The following is a 6,994-nucleotide window of genomic DNA, read 5'->3' on the forward strand; positions in this document are numbered from 1 at the left end:
AGGAATATCAAATTTTAACATCTGCACACAGATGGTACAGAAAAGTACCATCACAAGAACCAAAAATGAGGTGAGCAATCACGGGATCTGGTTTTACCTTCATATCGCTAAAAGAGGAATTGAAGAGGGTCAGAGAGACAGACTTGAATTGCCAATGACACCCCTCCCTTATTCCTTGGCAGTGGCCTTGTGGTGTGGAAAGTCTGTACACTTTGGGGAGAGACAATACAGTGACTGGAGGACTTTAAATTGAATTTATCACTGCCCTGCCATAGCAGAGAGCAAAATTGTGCAGGGACCAGCCAATATCCGTGCATGAAAGGAGCTTGAATAAGCTCTAGCCAGAGGATATTCACCATTCCCAGCAGCTGGAAATTGAGATTCTCAGCAAGCCTTGCTGCTGCAGATAAAAGTGCTCTGAGGGCCTAGGTAAATGTGAAAGGCAGTCTAGAACACAAGGATGGCAAATTCTAGACAACTCCTAGTGCAGAATGGGGCTCAGAGCCAGAGGACTAGGGTGGCACATGACCTAAGGAGACATGAGCCAGAGCATATGGCTGAAGTGGGAGGATTTCTTGAGCGCAGAAGTTCAAGGCTGAAGTAAGTTATAATCAAGCCACTACCACTGCACTCCAGCCTGGGAGATAGAGTAAGACACTGTCAAACAAACAACAGAGAAATAAGCAAACCAAAAAACCCAACTTCTACACAGCAAAGGAAACAATCAACAATGTGAAAATGCAATCCACAGAATGGCAGAAAATATTTGTGAAGTATCCATCTGTCAATGGGTTAATAACCAGAATATATAAGGAATTCAAACAACTCTCTAGGAAGAAAGACCTATAGATTTAAAATTCATTTTTAAAATGGGCAAAAGCTTTCAATAAACATTTCTCAAAAGAAGACGTAGAAAAGGCTAACAGGTATACGAAACAGTGCTCAACATCATTGATCATCAAAGAAATGCAAATCAAAACTACAAGGAGATATTATCTTATCCCAGTTAAAATGGTTTTCATCTGTGTGCACGTGTCCTTGTAGTAGAATGATTTATAATCCTTTGGATATATACCCAGTAACGGGATCGAATGTTCATTGCAGCACTGTTTACAATAGCAAAGATCTGGAACCAACCCAAATGCCCAACGATGATAGACTGGATAGGGAAAATGTGGTACATATACACCATGGAATATTACGCAGCCATCAAAAAAGATGAGTTCACGTCCTTTGTAGGGACATGGATAAACCTGGAAACCATCATTCTCAGCAAACTGACACAAAAGCAGAAAATCAAACACCGTATATTCTCACTCATAGATGGGTGTTGAACAATGAGAACACATGGACACAGGGAGGGGAGCACTACACACTGGGGTCCGTTGGGGGGAAATGGGGGAGGGGAGGGGGGGTGGGGAGGTGGGAAGAGATAGCATGGGGAGAAATGACAGATACAGGTGAGGGGACGGAAGGCAGCAAACCACACTGCCAAGTGTGTACCTATGCAACAATCTTGCATGTTCATCACATGTACCCCAAAACCTAAAATGCAATAAAAAAAAAAGTTTTTAAAAAAAATGGTTTTCATCCAAAATACATACTATAACAAATGTTGGAAAAGCTATGAAGAAAAGAGAACCTTCATTCACTGTTGGTTGGAATGTAAATTAGTACAACCACTATGAGGAACATTTTGGAGATTCCTCAAAAACTAAAAACAGAGATAGCATATGATCCAGCAATCCCACTGATGGGTATGTAACTGAGAAAAAAGGAAATCAGTATATTGAAGAAAGATATATATTCCCGTGTTTGTTGCAGCACTGTTCACAATAGCCAAGATTTTGAAGCAACCTAATGTCCATCAATCCATGAATGTATTTTTCAAATATAGTGCTTATACACAATGGAGTTTTATTCAGCCATAAAAAAAGAATGAGATTCAGTCATTTGCAACAACATGAATGTAACTGGGGATCATTAGGTTAAGTAAATTAAGACAGGCACAGAAAGACAAACATCACATTGTTCTCAATTATTTGTGGGATCTAAAAATCAGAACAATTGAACTTATGGAGATGGCAGAAGGATGGCTACCAGAGGGTGGAAAGGTTAATTAGAGGGGTCAAGAAGAAAGATGGGTACAATTAATGGGTACAAGAAAAATCATTTGAAAGAATAAGTAAGACCTAGAATTGTATAGCACAAAAGGGGTACTATAATCAAAATAATTTAATTGTATATTTTGAAATAACTAAGAGTGTATAGTTGGATTGTTTGTAACATAAAGGATAAATGCTTATAGGAATGAATATCCCATTTTCCATGATATAATTATTACACATCATATGCCTGCACAAAAACATCTCATGTGCCCCATAAATACATACAACTATGTACCCACAAAAATTAAAAATTACAAAGTAAAATAAAACGACAATTAAAAAGCCAGCACACTGTTACAAATTGTAATGGGAAATTTCCTGTATACTGTTAAGGGAAAATGACAGTTTTGTTGAGTTATATAAATAGTGTGACAAATTTAAGTTATAAACTTTTGTCAAACAAACATTCACTCAAAATTCATTGAAAATTAACTGGAGTTTTAACCTCTGATTAGGAAAAGGATATAGATATTCTATGAGGGTTTAGCTTCATAAAATGAAGCTATTAATCTAAATTGCTTTAAATTAAAAAAAAAATGGGATAAATTACTGTTGCTGTTGTGTTAAACTTTATAAATTGTAAAAGATTTTTGTACTTATTAATTCATTTTCTTGTGCTGTCCTGAGCTGCAACCTGTCAGTCCTGCTGATTTCAGCATTTCTGGATTGGACAGTTCCAAATTCTCTGCTGGAGTTTCATTTTTCATTCAGATTTTCACCTAAGTTTATCTTTGCTTTTCTGTCTAGGAAATTCATTCTCTTGCTTACAGAGGGTTTTAGACAATTATCCAGCGAAATTGTCTCTCAAAAAATTTTTAAAGAATTGTAATGGAGGTAAGAGTTCACTCTGTGCTGATTACCTAATTATCTCATTTTATCCTCTCAAAATAACCTTGTACTTCTTATTAAAGTGTCCCATTACGTAAGTAATATACTTTTTACTCAAAAATGTTAAGAAACTAGCTTAAGTTCACAAAGATAATAAGGGGTTGACACCAGGATTAAACCCTTGTCTCTTTTACTTATTTTTTTAAAAAGTCTGTGTTCCCTTTAGCAATATTAAAAATTATTTTAAGAAAAGATAACACAGTTTTAGTTTGCAAAGGTGGAACTTCACTCCTTAAACTGAAGTCAGACAAGTTCCATTGTTTTCCTTCCTTGTTGGATCACATTCAGAGCATTGAATCAACTACTGGAGATCAAGTTTGTCCAGAAAAATAAATGTAGCTAGTGAAGTCGTAGACAAACCATATCACAAAAGTGGAAAAGAACTAGATGTGTTCAACTAAGTAGGAGGTGGTTTAAGTTTAAAATTATTTTCAGATCTGTGAAAGGCAACATTTTAAAGGTAGATTTACTTCATAGTTGAAACAAAAGGAAGTAGTTATAAAAATTATTTCTTTTTAAATTCTTTTGTGTTTCCATAAGTTATTGGGGTACAGATCCTATTTGGTTGCATGAGTAAGTTCCTCTGTGGTGATTTGTGAGATTTTGGTGCACCCATCACCTCAGCAGTATACACTGCATCGTACTTGCAGTCTTTTGTCCTTTGCTGCTTTCTACTCTTCCCTCCAAATCCCGAAAGTTCATTAGTTCATTGTTATCATTCTTATGCCTTTATATCCTCATAGTTTAGCTCCCATATATCAGTGAGAACATTCGGTGTTTGGTTTTTCATTCATGAGTTACTTCATTTAGAACAATAGTCTCCATTCTCCTCCAGGTCACTGCAAATGCTATTAATTCATTCCTTTTTATGGCTGCATAGTATTCTATTGCGTGTGTGTGTGTGTGTGTGTGTGTGTGTGTGTGTGTATCACAGTTTCTTTTTTTATTATTATTATGCTCAAACTAAGGCATTTTATTAGCTGGCTTTAAAACTTAAATAATATCTTGGCTATCAAAGGAACAACTTCCACTAATTCCAAATTAAACTTTCACAAGTTTACTTGTTTGGGGAGGGACATTCTTATGCTCACCACAAAATACCTTTACTATAACCTTCCCCAAATCGTTTCTTAGAGTTAACTTAAAAAAAAAAAAAGCTTAGGTCAAATATCAACTGCCTAAAAAACCCAATTAAGTTACTTTTCCTTAAAACATGTGCAGTACAATGGAATCAAAAGAGAAAACTGCAAATTATTTGTGCTTTGGCTGGAAGTAGAGTTCATTTCATGATGATTCAGTATCTTCAGATACTATTTTTGACACGACGTAAATCTCAGCAAAGTAAATTAATTTACTAACATTTCCAAGGAAAAGTTGTTTTAATACTAGTCTTTCTTTGCCAGTTGGCAACTTAGAAGTTTTGCAGAGGTGATTATTAATACTTCTTTGCAGCTAATTTTAGCTTTAATTTTTCTCTCTCATCTAAAAAAATATCAATTGTACATTGTTCCTTTGACTTAATAACTGGATTCTTTCAAACAGAAGTTGGCTATTTCACTATGTCCGGAAACATGGTAGAAATTCTGACCCATCATTCTTTTATCTCAGTGACCACATCAGCAGCTATTGTAGAACCACCATAAGGTAGCATAAACCTCCCCAGCTCTTTAAAGTCTTTGTATAGCTCAAGAGCTATTGGTCTTTGTGTCTGTAGCTACACCAATGCATTAGGACCTTTAGTCAAAAACTTAGGCTTTGTCTTTTTGACTTCACCCGTGCTTTTGTTTAAGACACTAATCAATCGTTTAATAATGGCAGGTTCACTGACAGTTTGGTAGTGTAACAGCACAGGAAATCCTTTAGTCATAGGAATTTCAATGTTAAAGATGAGGATTCGGGCTCTGAAACGAGTACAACCTTTAATGGGTTCTTTGGGGCCGCAAAATACACAGTCAACATTGATTTTGATGATATCCATCCCGACCAAAGTAAGACTAACATGATCGCCTGCTGCTGCCCAGTCGACAGGTTCATCATGCAGAGTGATTCCTTTTATGGTACAAGTTTCATTAAGAGGCATTGCCAGTAGTCGGTCACCAGTTTGAATATAACCAGCTTCAATTTTACCAGTTACGCAAAATCCAGATCCCTGATCTTTGAAAACATCAGATACACATAATCTGAAAGGCTTGTCAATAGATCTCTGGGGAGGCTTAAAGGAATCAATTTGTTCTAATAAACACAGTCCTTTATACCATTTTGTGAGTTCACTCTACTGAGATCTTGTGATTAGATTTTCACCACTGAGACCACTTGTAGAAATAAAAGCTACGTCACTCTCCTTGAAAACTGCTTGCTTAAGAAAGTGCCCAAGTTTTCCAGTAATCTCTTGAAATCTTTCTTGTTGCCAATTAACCTGATCCATTTTATTAACTGCAACTGCAAGCTGCGTCACTCCCAGAGAACGGACCAAGAGTCCACGTTCTCGTGTTTGTCCTCCAGTCTCAAATCCAGCTTCAAACTCTCGCCTGCTGGCATCTACAACTAAAACAGCTACATCCGCCTGGGCTGCTCCTGTAATCATATTTGGAATAAAGTCCTTATGGCCTGGAGCATCCATTAATGTAATAACTTTAGTTGTGGTTTCAAACTTGGTCACACCAACATCCATGGTTACTCCCCTTTCCTTTCTTCTCCAGTCTCATCCAAGACCCATGCATTGCAAACGAAGCTTTGCCAGCCTTTTTAGACTCCTGTTCATACTTAGGCATAGTTCTTTTGTTTACATTACCCAGAAGATAAAGTATATGGCCCATCAGAGTACTTTTCCCAGCATTCACATGACCATTGACCACTAAGTCGAGGAGCTGCTTCCCTCCTTGCCACTTCTGCAGTTCCACCTTCACATCTATTTGCTGTCTCAGCTTGCCAGACTTTTTCACTGACGCTGGGGCTGAACTCTGCTCTTCTGATGCTTGAATCATGTGGGGTGGATTAGTAGATTTAGAAGCAGTCTCAAGAACATCAGAAGAAGCAATGCTGACATCTTCACTGGGTGGTCCCTTTTGAAGTGTGTGGAAACTATGACCATTTTCTTCAGAAGTTACTCCAGGCACTTCAAATCCCATAGTTTGCTTCTTTCCAGATACAGTCATTTTAGCAACTTTTGGCACAATTTCAGATTCACTTCGAGATGACTGGGAAGCTACAGGTTTTCCTTTTGCTATCTTTCCTGTAGATACAGTTCCCTCATTCTTGTCCTTCAAATTCTGCACATTGTCTTGTTCCAGAACCCCTGACAAAGCCTTCTGCACATCAAACTTGTTCTTCAGAACTGCTTCAATTAATATGTCGTCTGGCACAGCATCTCCAAGTACCTCTCTCATGTGATCAAGGCATGAATAAAGACGAGCTTGACCAAATCCACTGAGCTGATGATTCCAAACAGAATTGGAAGATTCTTTCAGATCTTCATAAGCATATTCTTCTACAGGCTCAACGGAAGGTTTGTCACGCCGTAAATAAATAAACTGAGCAGCTGTTGATGGCGAAATACAATAATCATCCTCTACGGATTGGCCATAGAGATCATCATCTTCTAAAATCTTCATCGTAGTTATAACCTCGAACATTCCGATGCCGGGCCATGACGGCTGAGAGGGCGTTTGTCACAGCCCCTTAACTCCTTCCAAAACACTGATACGGCGCCAACTGCGGCCTGGAGAACACCTTTGCGCCATCTCAGCTTCTGGCAGGCCTCTACGCCCCACAGTTTCTTTATACACTTGTTGACTGATGGGCATTTGAGTTAGTTCCATGAGTTTGCAATTGTGAATTGTACTGCTATAAAAGTGTGTGCAAGTGTCTTTTTTTGAATAATAACTTATTCTCTTCTGGGTAGACACCCTGTAGTGGGATTGTTGAATCAAATGGTAGTT

At 37.8% G+C, this 6,994-nt stretch overlaps 1 pseudogene; it reads right to left on the reverse strand.

Annotated features, from left to right (window-relative positions):
• Window positions 1–4,487: 4,487 nt before the first annotated feature.
• On the reverse strand, window positions 4,488–6,746 carry LOC101044477 (HBS1-like protein pseudogene; annotated as a pseudogene).
• Between the last annotated feature and the right edge of the window lie 248 nt (window positions 6,747–6,994).

The sequence above is a fragment of the Saimiri boliviensis genome, chromosome 13, assembly GCF_048565385.1.
Source record: "Saimiri boliviensis isolate mSaiBol1 chromosome 13, mSaiBol1.pri, whole genome shotgun sequence".
Lineage (NCBI taxonomy): Eukaryota > Metazoa > Chordata > Mammalia > Primates > Cebidae > Saimiri > Saimiri boliviensis.